This window comes from Hypanus sabinus, chromosome 8 (genome assembly GCF_030144855.1).
Source record: "Hypanus sabinus isolate sHypSab1 chromosome 8, sHypSab1.hap1, whole genome shotgun sequence".
In the NCBI taxonomy this organism is placed as follows: Eukaryota; Metazoa; Chordata; class Chondrichthyes; order Myliobatiformes; family Dasyatidae; genus Hypanus; species Hypanus sabinus.
In genome coordinates this window covers 134,184,389-134,199,966 of record NC_082713.1, presented here as the reverse complement: position 1 = coordinate 134,199,966, position 15,578 = coordinate 134,184,389, and the positions used below count along the sequence as shown (strand labels likewise).

Sequence of the window (15,578 nt, the reverse complement as noted above, 5' to 3'; positions counted from 1 at the left end):
CCTGCCACAGTGTTGAATCTCTGCTGGTTTACATCATTAAAATTCTCAGACACAAGACTTATTTCACTCATTCACGAGGAAGTGACATTGCACAACAAGGATTTTTTGCAAGGAAATATCTGCCCTTGAACCTGACAGATTGGTTTGGAACTCAAGAAGTCACTGTTGCATTGACCACATTACATAATTCACATTTTAAGATAGATCAAGATGTTAGATTTCCTTCCAAATTATATTAGCAAACATAATTTTACCACAACCTGGTAATTACATAGCCAGTACTTACTAAGAGTGATAATACATTACAGATTACTTTATTTTGATTAAATTAAATTACATGATAGGATTTGAACTTATTTCTCCAGATCAATCATCCAGGCTTCAATAGGTTGAAACTCTCTAATCCAGCACCCTTGGGACCTATCAGGTGCTGGACCTTAGAAATTGCCCTTAATCATCTTCCTCTGTGTAGGAGAACTGTTTGTTTTAAGTACAGGTGCACTCATGAGGTCACGTAAGAGCTCTGAGAATTGTCCTAAACCTGAAGTTTCAGTAAACTGCAAACGCTGTCAGCTGAGAATGCAAACATTGCACTAGTAGGTTAATGAGCTACAGATTAGCACAGATCATAGCTAGATCTGAGAATTAGTTAATTAGTACAGATCTGTAGTACAGATTCACAACACGCCAGACCAAAGGAATTGAAACATCACAGAATTCTGGACTGGAGAGTTTCCACCTGTAAATTAATTCTACCACAATACCATTGCATACATCAAATGTCAAGTGCTATTGCATGAATAATTAAGAGACTGACCTACTGTTATATAACAATCATCTAAGAGTAGATTTTAGAGCATTACAGTTTTAAAGTAACAGGTTGGAAGTTTAACAATTCCACGTCCATTTTAAATACTTGTTCTCTAAGCAGCAGAAGTGTAATCGTAAAGCTAAGAATTCATGCTACAATTCACAAATCGCGAGTACTGGGTTGTACTTGGCAACATTGAACCAAGGTTACATTGGGAATACGACAGTTTCCTGAAGACTCTTAGATCATCACCTTTAGGAAGCAGTATGGATAATCTGGATGGGGACTTCTTTATTGACTGGGGTATAAAACATAAGGACCTGGCATTGTCAACAAGCAAGCAATTCAAGGACTATGGGTTCAAATACGACAGTCATTAGCCAATGACACCTGTTTGGTTCACTCTATCCAACATTGAATATTTGGCAGAAGGCTTGTCCCAGTTCTTTTCTAGTGCAAGTGAATCTTCAAACAGTCCTGCAATCTCAAAATCTCCTCAAAGCCCCTCACACCATCACCTTCCATAATTAAATTCAGAATGTGAACAACTGACAATATGAATGTATCTCCCATGATAGTGCAACATCTTGGTCCCCCAGTGAATGAGACTGGCATTCTAATTTGCAGAATTCCCACTGAAAACACCTTTAAAAGGAATTCCAAAGAGTTTTTAAACACACAACAAAACTCCTTAGTCCATGCTAAATTTGGACTTTCAACAGAGATGCTTGACAGAATTGGAGTATAAAATATAAATGTTTTGCATTGTCAACAAGCAAATTCCACAGGAATAGAGGAACACTGTCAAAGTTTAAAAAATGAATACAAGTTTGTAACTTTCAGAATGTGTGTTGCAAAAGCACTTGACGTACTTGCTCCCAACAGACCAGTGAAAGCAGGTCCCAGAATAAATTAATTTCCACTTTGTGAAGAAAAACAGCAAGAAGTCATTAGATTAACCTTTTGAATTTTAATGCCTGGGGTTTTTGTGTCTACTTCTAAATGACAACTTAACATAATAGCACTTATTCTCCTGTGCTAACCACTTGCTGGTTGACATATGTATCCACTATCGCATCAGACATCAGAACTCATGGGAACAATTACGTATACAGCTTCATGGATTAGGTACCCCCGTGCTTGAAACAAAAAATAGTATTTCTCAGCCTTAAATCCACAATATCTCACAGTAAGACCCAATATTAAGTAGCTCCCATTATCACATTCAATATTGACCACTTCAGTAAGAGAACAGCAGTTGGGTTATTTTATGCGGCTCAACATCTTTGTGTGAGGTTTCAAGAGACTGAGGCACAGAGCTAAATAAGGGGCATCTGCTTCTCTAAATAGGTATTTACTGGAGCCATGATCCTCCTTAATCAAGTGACTCAGTTTTACTCAGTTGCAATGAATTTATTTATGTTCCACTTCGTTTTCAGAGTTGGCTCTTTCATTCTGTGGAAGACTGTCCTACATTTTGATCCAACATTAAGGCCACAGTTTAACCCGCCAAGGATACTAACAGTGCAGCACTTCCTTTGCCTGGATTATAAGCTTAGCACTATGGGACTTGTACAAAGCTTCTAGCTCCAAGGCTACCACCAGAGACTCCTAAAATAAAGCTAAAAGCCCAAATGAGAGCTTTCCTCAGAAATCTGCATATTTTCACCCAAAATAAACTTTCCCACTAAGAATGCTGACCAACCCTGCTGTACACTTCCTGGATTTTCAGCTTGATCTTAGATTCTTAACATATACAGGTTCCTAAACAAGAGAATAAACCTCCTCCAACAAGAGGGACACAGGTCATTGTACCATGCAACAATGAAACAGGGCCTTTGGCCACACTGATCAGAATGCCCAGCTAAGCTAGTCCCATTTGTCTGCATATGGCTCATATCCCTCGAAACCTTTCCTATCCATGCATCTGTCCATGTGTGTTGAATGATATTGTACCTGAATCAACCGCTTCCTCCTGCAGGTCATTCCATACATACACCATCCTCAGCATAAAGAACTCGCTCCTTACGAGCAACCTCTAATTAACAACACTTTTGATATTAAGTGACATTTCATCCCCAAGTTCCCCACCATCAGCACATTGAGAACCACGATTGACAGAAGCTCAACAGAAGCATCTTAATAACTTTTGCAGCTGCCAAATTGGGTCAGATCTGAGTACCCTGTGATGACTAACTCCCTTCCTGTCGGTCCAACACAATGTTGTTTGAACAACACGTAGCTGACTTGACATTATCCAGTACAAAGAAGTGCACATTGACCAGCATCTCAACAGTCATCAAGATATTTACTCCTTCTTTCACCAACACACTGTGGCTGTTACCATTTAATTTATTTGTCAGGATCTAGATATCGCTACCCTAACCCTATACACCAGATGTTGTCTATCATGGACCTTGCACCTTCTTTTATAAGTGTACAATATTAGCCTTTTACATTTTTCATCCCATTTTAGCAGAAGATGTTAATGGAAAGGGCCGACTGCATTTTTGTATTTTTTTCTTCTGTCTCCGTAACTTATCACACAACCATGCTATGTTTCATCAGCAAACTTGGTTTTGTTGATCTTTGCTGTATGGGGAAAAGCCATGGCACACAGTTCTGGCTCCATTCGTTTAGTCATCTAATCCAGATAGATATTCAGAATCCACTTATTGTAGGGCTACATCTGTCCTTTCTACCAACTCAGACTAAAATCTATTTTTGTTGAGCATTTTAAAACATTTAGACAACATTTTTTTTTTAAAGATGGCAAACTTTTTTTTCAACTGCAACCTATCTGAAGTGGGTGAGGCATAGGATAAATTCTTCAAAATAGGAATGTTAAAAATACTTAATTATTAAAATATACTGTTTTAATCAAACTCCAAAATACCATGGCTAATTAGCTATATGCTTTTAAGGGCAATCATATCTCTCTTTCTGCCGGTGTTTATGTGCTCATTTCAATGCTGAGGGAATGAACTTAGATGGGGGCACACTGCACACCATGTGAAAAGTGGTAGTCCTGGCAAGCTGCCAAATCAATTGAAAAGCTGTCATTAAACTCATTGCAAGAAGAAACTAGTGACTGTATAATGTAACTCAAACTTGCACTTTAACAGCACAAAAGAAAATGCACAGAATTTCGTATTCTTCCCAGTCCATTATAATGCGATACTTGGAGTGTTATGGATGAATTTAATAGCCCAAGAAGTCACTAATGATTCTACTTGTATTTTTTTAAATATATGGCAACTTTTATTCTGACATGGATTGACCTGTTGCACTTAGGTATCAAAGCTGGGTCAACATTTTGCATCTGGGCATCTGGCAGCTGATGGTTTAGACTTTCAGGCAAGTGAACTGAACACAACTCCAGAGCAGGCAATGAGAAGCGAATGAGGAATAAATAAAACTATCGTTTCCCTTATATTGTATTCCTCAGGAGGTACCTAATAAAGTGGCCACTGAGTGTATGTTCATGGTCTTCAGCTGCTGTAGCCATCCACTTCAAGGTTCAGAGTGCTCTTCTGCAAATCACTGTTGTAACATGTTATTTAGGTTGCAAGCGCCTTCTTGTCAGCTTGAACTAATCTGGGCTTTCTCCCCTGGCCTCTCTCGGTAACAAGGCACTTTCACCCACAGTACTTCTGTCCTCTAGATTTCTTTTTTGCAAACTCTAGAGAATGCTGTGAGTGAAAATCCCAGATTAGCAGTTTCTGAGATACTCAGACCACCCCATCTGGCACCAACATTCATTCCACAGTCAAAGTCACTGACATCATAGTTCATCCCCATTCTAATGTCTGACGTGAACCTCTTGACCATGTCTGCATGCTTCTATGCAATGGGTTGTTGCCACAAGATTGGCCTATTAGATATCTGTATTAAGAGATGCACAGGTGTACCTAAAAGAATACATTTTAAAAACAATAACAGACTAAACAGAAGTAAAATAAAATTAACGTTCAAACTAAAGGATCAATTTTAATCATAATGAAAATATAGTCAGCAGGCAGTTAAGATCAACTAGCTTTCCCATTTCAGAACTGCAAAACAACATTTCCTAATGCAGTTGCATAATTAGACTATATGCCCAAAACCAGTAGTTCTGCTATAAGTATGTAGATCAAGTTTCCATAAATATGTAGACCTGAGAGTGTTAGACATTCTGACATGTCAGTCCTACTACCATGGAAAGGGTGACCTCATCATGGCAGTCGAGGAGGACACTCTCAGGCTGGAGGAGCAGCTGAGTATTTCTTCTGAGTAGCTTCCAACCTGATGGTATGCACATTGATTTCTCTAATGTCCGATAACTTCTCCCCCTCACACTTCCTTCTTCTCTTCTCACCTGCCCATCAACTCCCCAAGGTATCTACTCCTTCTCGTTCTCCCATGATCCACTCTCTTTTCCTCTCAGATTCTTTCTTCTCTAGTCTTTTACCTTTTCCACCTAACATCTTGCAACATCTTACTTCAACCCTCCAAACCCCATCCAGTCGGGTTCACCTATCACTTTCTAGCTTGTACTCCTTCCTCAACACCCTCCTCCCCCACTTATTTATTCTGGCTTTCTCCCCCTTTCTTTCCAGTCCTAATGAAGGGTCTCAACCCAAAAAGTCAACTACTTATTTATCTCTGTATATGCTGGCTGACCTGCTGAGTTCTTACAGCATTTTATGTGTATTGCTATTACAAAACTACTGTATATACATTTCGCTATCAATAAATATGAGATTCACATGAAAATTGACAGCCTGGAAGTTGATGGCATTAACATTAGAATTATTTATGTTTCTGTGATCTATTTATCAATTTTATTGCATTGGATATCCTAAAGTATTTTTTAAATGATGACTTAAACAATACAACATCTGTCTACTGACTGAACATGCAAACATTTCTCAAGTTGTCTAGGGAACGTATAAAATGAACTCACTAATGCTATTTTGAATTGCAATAAAGGGAATTTTTTTCTCAACATTTTATATTGTACTGTGGTTTAAGTTCACCACTTTGATGAAGGTCCATGGGAGACGGTTTAGTTAGTAGAGTTAGAACCATAGAGCATTACAGCACAGAAACAGGCCTTTTGGCCCTTCTTGGCCGCGCTGAACCGTTTTTCTGCCTAGTCCCACTGACCTGCACCTGGGCCATATCCCTCCAAACCCCTCTCATCCATATACCTGTCCAAGTTTTTCTTAAATGTCAAAAGTTAGCCCACATACATCACTTCATCTGGTAGCTCATTCCACACTCCCACAACTCTCTGCATGAAGAAGCCCCCCCTAATGTTCCCAAACTTTTCCCCCTTCACCCTAACCCATGACCTCTGTTTTTTTTCTCCCCTAGCCTCAGTGGAAAAAGCCTGCTGGCATTCACTCTATCTATACCCATCATAATTTTATACACCTCTATCAAATCACCCCTCATTCTCCTATGCTCCAGGGAATAAAGTCCTAACCTATTCAACCTTTCTCTGTAACTTAGTTTCTCAAGCCCCGGAAACATCCTTGTAAACCTTCTCTGCACTCTTTCAACCTTATTAATATCCTTCCTGTAATTAGGTGACCAAAACAGCACACAATACTCCAAATTCGGTCTCACCAATGTCTTATACAACCTCACTATTACATTCCAACCCTTATACTCCATACTTTGAATTATAAAGGCCAATGTACCAAAAGCTTTCTTTACAACCTTATCTACTTGTGAAGCCGAGTTCTGCTGGTATTCACAGATATTCACAGAAATCTTAATCCATAACCATAGTTACTTATCACAACACAGGGACACAAAGATTCAAGCTTTGGAAATACTAAAAAAATCTTTTTTTATTGAGTTACAATTCTTAGACCAAGAACTCATTCACTCTCTTACCTAGACACTGTCTCAGGTTAAATCCTGCAGATGCTGAAAATGTGAGATAAACACTGAAAATAATGAAAGTACTTGACAGATTCAGCACGACTGCATCACAAAGTGACAACATTTCAGGTCAATGAATCATAATTCCTATCTTCAAAAACACCAGCTTTACTCCCTTCCTTGACCTTGTTTACCACTGCCATCAGTTTTCACTTTTTTTTTTAAATTTCACATCATTAGTAATCCTAACATTCTATATTACCTTGCTGAATTCTAATGTCATTCTCTTCCAAGGCACGGTTTGCCCATTACAAGCCTTTTAACATCATTCACCTCCCTCTCACAACAACCTAATTGCTGTCAACTCCCATCTTCCACACCCCCCACACATCCAAGTGTTTTTCCTTCTTTAAAATGGTCCTGACTAGTCTCCTCTTTTCCATCTTCATTCGAAAGCAACATTCACCACATCCTACCTCACACGAGACTTTTATGATTAGCGATCTGGACTGCTTCAAAATTTATCCTCATGTGCCAATGCTTCCATGACCTCACTTTTCCTCACCTCTGTAACCTCCTTCTCTATAATCCTACTGAGATTTACCTGATGTCCTCTATATCACCAAATTATTTTGCTGCATTATTGCTGGCTCTGATTTCAATCATCCAAGCCCTATAGCATGCTCTTTAAATCCTCACCTCCCCTGTATAATACTAGAAGGCACTGTTTAATACCCGTCCCTTATACTAAGCTCTGGTTATGTTCTAATGTTATTTCATTTTGTGCCAGTTTCTGTTGGGAATTGCTTCATAAAACAGTTTGGGACATTTAATGTCAAACAGAACCACATTAGTTAGTATCCAGAGTTACCAAGGTAACTCTGGAGGGATCAGAATAATCTTTATTGATTTGGAGTACAACACTGAGTAGCTGAGTGAAATGTGGAGGGAGTTCGTCACTCTTGCTTATTCCAACAATGCTAAGACAACAACAATAAGAACTCAACAAAATAAAAACCAGCCTTATAACAGTCAACCAGGCAAAACTGATTAGCTATTAACTGAAAAAAAATCCAGAATGGTCTGGGAAATAAAAGCACTTAACACAGAAAAGTAGACCCTAGGTGAAGATCGGAAAAAAAACACTCCAGTGGGTTTGCTTTCCATCAGCATTCCACTGAGTGAATAAACACCAGTAATCTCCTTGGAAACAGGTGAAGGTAGTCGCAAGACAGCGAATAACGTGCACAATGAATGATTCTATAGAGATACCATACCCTCAGTAACAGGAGCGCTATTGTATTTCACTGTGTTCTGCCCTGAAAAACAAATAAATCTTTTTATTGATACATTAGCACTTCCACCATTAGCCCTCAGCAACTTGCAAATCAAATAATGATTTTACTCTGCAAGCATTCATCAGTTGGTGTCATGTTCTCACTTAATGGTTAATAGCTTACGTTTTTATGCCATCCAGTAAACTTAAAGACAGGTGGAGGCTATCATTTCCCTTTCTGATGTCCAATCCCATTGCAATTATGCTCAAGGGCAACTTGTAACAAGTTGCATTGCACTCAATGATCACAGAAATTGGGAGAGGCAGTGCCAAGTTCAATTCTCAAAGGAGCACTGCAAAGTGAAATTAGTTGACTGAGGATATGATACCTGTCCTGTGCCACAATGGGCATCCAAAGATTTGCAACTTGCTGTGTGTGCCCTGAGGTTCGGTGATAGTGCAGCATGCAATCACCAGGTTGGTTCCTTGGGACTGTCTTACGTACAGAGATTGAATAAAATTGACCTGCACACTCACTGCAGGTTAGAAGAACAAGAGGTAACTCCATCAAACTATGCCAATTCTGAGAGTGACTGACGGTGGTTAACGAAAGGTTGTTTCCTGTAGCTGGAGAGTTTAGACCAAGAAGAGGAAACCAGACGAGGATGGATTGGATAAACTATTCCACAGAATACCCACATTAGGTTCATAACCCACAGGAATGACCATGTGGGTCAATGACTCATTGGGGCTGGCTACATCCCACCCTGACCTATCAGTGCTTGGCCGTTGCACTGTAACAAAGAGTCCTAGCACAAGCTTGAGCAACACCTCATCTTCTATCCGGGCACAGTGCAGCCTTCCAGACTCCGTATCAAATTCTACAACAGATCATCAGTACAGACCAGGCTCATCTCCGACAGGCTGAACCAAATATAGAAAGCCTCTTTCCTGTACCTGTAGCAATACATGCACATTCAAGTGGAAAAGCCACATCGCGTGGTCCTGTGGGAATTAAGAGAACCTAAATGACAATGAACATCTCCCCCCCCACCCCCAGACAAACTGGTACATGTGGGAGTACCAATGGATGGGAGCCTAATCTGCAGAGAACACCTCCTAAATGTCAATATACATGTTCGAGTGCATTCTAGAGTGAAGGCATATAGCAAATATTAAGTTCAACAGCAGCCATTCTTCAGATTTGAATGTAGATTGCAGATTGACTAGAACGCAGCTCAGAATAATGGGTTTCCTGGAGCTGTAGGTTGGGGTCAATTGCAAAAAAACAAACACTTTACCTAGACCTCACTTACCTGCATATGCAAGAATGCGACCTAGAGTCAGTGAGGATTAATATTTATTTTGGGTGTCTGGAGTGTGGTGCAAAGATGGAGGTGTTTGAAAACTATATGCAATTCAAAGGACGCTTTATAGATACATTCTAACTATGAAATTGACCTGCTGTTACCTTTGATCTTTAGCATATAAAAATGTCATGTAATACTGGGGTGGGCACCCCTCTTCTTCCAAGATTTTCTCAATGTGACGCCTGTGATTCACTTTTGCTGAATAACGCTTCAGCATCTCCTTGGTGACTTTGTTACAACACACATATTAATGGTACATGGTCAGGGAGGGACCAGCTAATAATCCAACTTCACTGCTCTAAAGAGATAGGTAACTATAATCATACACACACCTGCTGCATACTGCTGTTGAACATGGCCGTGCACAAGCTGTGTTTCAGAAGCATCTTATGGAGGTTAATCTGAGCAGGTGTGAGGGGTTTCCCTTTGGGAGGTCAAATGTAAGGGGAAAGTATTTAGTATATAGCAGGACCCTTAACAACACGCGTGTACAGAGGGGCCTTGTGGTCTATTTCCATAAACGTGACCACTCAAGTAGATAGGATGATAAATATGGCACGCTTTCCTTCAGTCGTCAGACCACTGAGTACAAGAGTTAAGAAGTCTTGCCACATCTATATAAAACTTTGGTTAGGTCACACTTGGAGTACTGTATGCAATTCTGGTTGCCTTTATTATAGGAAGTATGTAGAGGCTTTGGAGAAGGTACAGAAAAAACTTACTAGGATGTTGTCTGGTTACTAGCTACAAATAATGGTTGGGACCAACTTGGGCTGTTTTATTTGGAACACTGGAGAGTAAAGAATGACCTGAGAGAAATGTATAAAATGATGAGAAACTGAGATAGCGTACACAGTCAGAATCTTCTTTTATCCCCAAAATTGAAATGTCAAATCCAAAAGGACATGTATTTAAGGTGAGAGAAGGGAAAGTTTAAAGGGATGTGTGGGCAAGTGTCTTTTTTTTAAATACAGGGCTGAGTGTGCCTGAAACAGAATGTTAGGGGTAGTGGTGGAAGCAGATAAAAAAGGGGCATTTAGGAGACCATTAGCTAAAACATATGAACGTGCAGGGGAAGGAGAGGTCTGGATCTCATGCAGGTCGAAGGGATATAGTTTAATTCAACATGGTGTTCCGTGCAGAAGGGCCTGTTCCTGTACCGTATGCTGAGTGAGCAGCCATGAAACAGCTCCTAGGTGAACAAATGGAAGCAGTGGTGATCTACTCTACCAATAAATTTTGCTCCACCAACCAGAGATCACAGCTGAATTTTAACTTAGCATCACTTTTCTGTTTCAACCCCAATGGTTTTGATTCTCTTTATCAGCAACTGAGCCTCCAGGCCCAATATGATAGATAATTCCAAAGTATTGGCATCCTCCAAGTGGAAAAATCTCCTCTTATCCTTGTCCACAATGGACAACTTATGATTTTGAGACAATGACTCCAATTACAAATCAGGGGAAATGGCATCCGTATTGTCAACTTGGACAGCAGTGTCAGACACCCATATCTTCCAAAGAGACTACCCTCCACTCTTCTAAAATCCAAAGACTGTAAGCCAGTCTACCTAACCTCTCCCAGAACTACAGTCCTCCTCTATTCAAAACTCCAAGTGGGTGGCCCTCAGTGGGTCATCCTCCCCCATGGAAGCACTACAAACCTGCAAGGAAAATCCAAGGTGAGCCTATACTCGGACCTTACAAATTTCAGCACATTATCTGTCCTCGAGGTAAAATCAGAAGCTCTAGTTGACAGCAGAGGACTGGGCTCTGCTGAGATCGGGATGCTGCTTTCCGATTGAGGGAGAACTCAGTGGCTCTAAGGTCAACAAGAGCTGTGCTTCGCAGGGCCACCTGGAGGGCAAAACGTGATTATTCATAGAGAATATCCAGTCACTTCTGTGATATCAAAGACAGAAGGCACATGTGGCAAAGCATTCAGAAAATAACTGACTACAAGTCAATCCTGTGTGTCAATGACAGGTAGGCCTCGCTTCCTAACAGGCTTTTATGCATGGTTTGATGAACAGAACAATGTGCCAGTGAGGAAGTCTCCCCGCTACCCCCCAGAGGAGCAGACACTCTGACCGCAACTGATATGAGCCAGGGTCGACACATGTAACCATATAACCATATAACAATCACAGCACGGAAACAGGCCATCTCAGCCCTCCTAGTCCATGCCGAACTCTTAATCTCACCTAGTCCCACCTACCCGCACTCAGCCCATAACCCTCCACTCCTTTCCTGTCCATATACCTATCCAATTTTACCTTAAATGACACAACTGAACTGGCCTCTACTACTTCTACAGGAAGTTCATTCCACACAGCTATCACTCTCTGAGTAAAGAAATACCCCCTCATGTTTCCCTTAAACTTCTGCCCCCTAACTCTCAAATCATGTCCTCTCGTTTGAATCTCCCCTACTCTCAATGGAAACAGCCTATTCATGTCAACTCTATCTATCCCTCTCAAAATTTTAAATACCTCGATCAAATCCCCCCTCAACCTTCTACTCTCCAATGAATAGAGACCTAACTTGTTCAACCTTTCTCTGTAACTTAAGTGCTGAAACCCAGGTAACATCCTAGTAAATCATCTCTGCACTCTCTCTAATTTATTGATATCTTTCCTATGATTCGGTGACCAGAACTGTACACAATATTCCAAATTTGGCCTTACCAATGCCTTGTACAATTTTAACATTACATCCCAACTTCTGTACTCAATGCTTTGATTTATAAAGGCCAGCGTTCCAAAAGCCTTCTTCACCACCCTATCTACATGAGACTCCACCTTCAGGGAACTATGCACTGTTATTCCTCGATCTCTCTGTTCCTCTGCATTCCTCAATTCCCTACCATTTACCCTGTATGTTCTATTTGGATTATTCCTGCCAAAATGTAGAACCTCACACTTCTCAGCATTAAACTCCATCTGCCAACGTTCAGCCCATTCTTCTAACCGGCATAAATCTCCCTGCAAGCTTTGAAAACCCACCTCATTATCCACAACACCTCCTACCTTAGTATCATCGGCATACTTACTAATCCAATTTACCACCCCATCATCCAGATCATTTATGTATATTACAAACAACATTGGGCCCAAAACAGATTCCTGAGGCACCCCGCTAGTCACCGGCCTCCATCCCGATAAACAATTATCCACCACTACTCTCTGGCATCTCCCATCTAGCCACTGTTGAATCCATTTTATTACTCCAGCATTAATACCTAACGACTGAACCTTCTTAACTAACCTTCCATGTGGAACTTTGTCAAAGGCTTTGCTGAAGTCCATATAGACTACATACACTGCCTTACCCTCGTCAACATTCCTCGTCACTTCTTCAAAAAATTCAATAAGGTTTGTCAAACATGACCTTCCACGCACAAATCCATGCTGGCTACTCCTAATCAGATCCTGTCTATCCAGATAATTATTAATACTATCTCTAAGAATACTTTCCATTAATTTACCCACCACTGATGTCAAACTGACAGGTCTATAATTGCTAGGCTTACTTCTAGAACCCCTTTTAAACAATGGAACCACATGAGCAATACGCCAATCCTCCGGCACAATCCCCGTTTCTAATGACATCTTAAAGATCTCAGTCAGAGATCCTGCTATTTCTACACAAACTTCCCTCAAGGTCCTGGGGAATATCCTGTCAGGACCCGGAGATTTATCCACTTTTAAATTTCTTAAAAGCGCCAGTACTTCCACCTCTTTAATTGTCATAGGTTCCATAACTTCCTTACTTGTTCCCCACACCTTACACAATTCAATATCCTTCTCCTTAGTGAATACCGAAGAGAAGAAATCGTTCAAAATCTCTCCCATCTCCCTCGGCTCCACACATAGCTGACCACTCTGATTCTCTAAGGGGCCAATTTTATCCCTCACTATCCTCTTGCTTTTAATATAACTGTAGAAACCTTTCGGATTTACTTTCACCTTATTTGCCAAACCAACCTCGTATCTTCTTTTAGCTTTTCTAATCTCTTTCTTAAGATTCCTTTTACATTCTTTATATTCCTCGAGCAATTCCTTTACTCCATGCTGCCTATATCTATTGTAGACATCCCTCTTTTTCCGAACCAAATTTCTAATATCCCTTGAAAACCATGGTGCTTTCAAACCTTTAACCTTTCCTTTCAACCTAACAGGAACATAAAGATTCTGTACCCTCATAATTTCACCCTTAAATGACCTCCATTTCTCGACACATGTAAAGCTGCGGGACCCAATAACATACCTGGTCAGGTGCTAGGAGACTATGCAAGGCAGTTAACAGAGCTGCTAACAAACATATACATCTCTTTGGAACAGTCCACTATCCCCGCAGGCAGTCACCATCGTCCCGTTGCCCATGTAACCTGCCTTAATGATTCCTGTCTAATGGCACTGACCTCAATAATAATGAAGTGCTTTGAGCAGGTGGTTATGGACTGCATTAAATTTCATCTTCCCGCTACACTGGATCCTTTCCAGTTTGCTTATGCTCAAACCATTCCACTGCTGATGTCATAGTCTCTGTACTCCTCTCTGTCCTTTTCACACCTGCAAAATAATCCTCATATGCCAGGATGCTGTTTATTAAATTTAGCTCAGTGTTTAATATGATCATCCTTCAGAGTTGGTAGGTAACTTGTTGCATCTCAACAGCCCTCTCTGTCACTGGATCTTGGACTTTTAGACAGAAAGACGAACTGTATTGTCAGGAACATCTCTAGCGCCATCACACTAAGCAGCGGCAGGCCTTGGGCTGCATGTGCTCACCTCGCTGCTGTGTTCACACATGGCTGTACTACCAGACCGAATTCAAACCGATGACATGACAAGTGGTCGGCCTCATCAACAACAATGATGGGACAGCATACGGTGAGGAGGTAGAGTGGCTGGTAAAACGATGAAAGCACAACAACTTGAATTTCAAAGTCAACAAGACTAAAGAGATTATTGTAGACTTTAGAAAGGAACAGGCTGACTGCTCCTCGCTGGAAATAAACGGCTCCTCCATGATCTCACCTCATCCCTCAACGTCACCTCTTTAGACAAGAAAGTGCAGCAGCATCTCCTCTTCCTGAGGAGATTGAGGCGAGCAAGGCTCCCACCAACCGCCCCCACATCTCCACCACCATTCTAACCAATTTTTACAGGAGCACCATTAAGAGTGACTTGACCAGCTGCATTGCCGTTTGATTTGGGAATTACAAGGCATCTGACCGCAAGACACTACAAAGGATAATGAAGACAGCTGAAAGGATCAATAGGGGTCTCTCTTCCACACATCCGAGATATTTATCAGGAGTGTTGCAGATGCAGGGCCCTTGGCATTGTCAATGATCTCTCCCATCCATCCAACAATCTCTTTGACCCCCCACCGTCAGGTAGGATGTACTGCAGCATCAGGACAAGAACTATTCAGATGAGTAATAGCTTCTTCCCCCAGTAGTGAACCTACTGAACTCCCTGCCACCATCCAGGTCTCATTACCTATGAAGCACCAGTAGCATATACTGTTTACTTATTGACTTGTTAACTGTTAATTTATTTCTGGTTATATCACTTTATGTGCTGTGTTGTGCACGTTGGTCCGGAGAAATGTTGTTGTTCATGTGTACGGTTATACAGTTGAATAACAATAAACTTGAACAAGTGTTTGCCCCTTCAATTGCCCTCTATTACTGCAGTGCCAATTCTTCATGCCTCTTGTCTGAAGAAACCTTGATCCTTCTGATCAACAACACTTTCAGTCTCTCATTATTTATGAAGTACTGTGCTCTTTTAATTTTTTCACCAAAGTGGATAGCTTCACATTTTCCCATCTAATACTCCACATTCCACGTCACCGCATGTTTGCTCTGCCAGTTTATATCCACTTGAAACCTTACTGTACTATTCTTAGAATCCTTCCTATTCCATTGCCTTGTGCCACCAGCAATCTTGTATAAGACCATAAGACACAGGTGCAGAATTAGGCCATCGAGTCTGCTCCACTATTCCATCATGGCTAATTTATAATCCCTCCCAACCCCATTCTCCAGCCTTCTCCCTATAATCTTTCATGCCCTGATCAATCAAAAACGTTTCAACCTCCTCCTTAAAAATACTCAATGATTTGGCCTGCACAGCCCTCTGTGGCGAATTTACACAGATTCACCACCCTCTGGCTAAAGAAGTTCATTGTCATCTCTGTTTTAAATGGACATCTGAAGCTGTGCCCTCTGGTCC

At 40.9% G+C, this 15,578-nt stretch overlaps 1 protein-coding gene across 3 annotated transcripts in view; it reads right to left on the bottom strand.

Annotated features, from left to right (window-relative positions):
• The window catches only part of pot1 (protection of telomeres 1 homolog), a 358,923-nt gene that overhangs the window by 144,362 nt on the left and 198,983 nt on the right, over nt 1–15,578 (bottom strand). The gene's annotated exons all lie outside the window — the stretch shown is intronic.